This window comes from Numida meleagris, chromosome 5 (genome assembly GCF_002078875.1).
Source record: "Numida meleagris isolate 19003 breed g44 Domestic line chromosome 5, NumMel1.0, whole genome shotgun sequence".
In the NCBI taxonomy this organism is placed as follows: Eukaryota; Metazoa; Chordata; class Aves; order Galliformes; family Numididae; genus Numida; species Numida meleagris.
In genome coordinates, this window is record NC_034413.1 from 55,567,963 (window position 1) to 55,568,197 (window position 235).

Consider the following 235-nt stretch of genomic DNA (forward strand, 5'->3'; position numbering starts at 1 on the left):
AAGGGCGCGGGGGCAGAAGAGGGAAATTTAAACAGGATCTAAGTGTTACGACTTAACAAGGAAAACGAAATATAAACTCAAACAAATAGGAAACAAAACCAAAGAAAAGTAATAAATTAAGTACTATGTACAGGTGTTTCACAGGCTCTGTTTCCCCACTAGCACTATCGTCCCCTGGTATCCATCCGTGGTGAGAGGAAGGAAGCGCTGTACGGTTGGAGTCTGAGCATCCTAC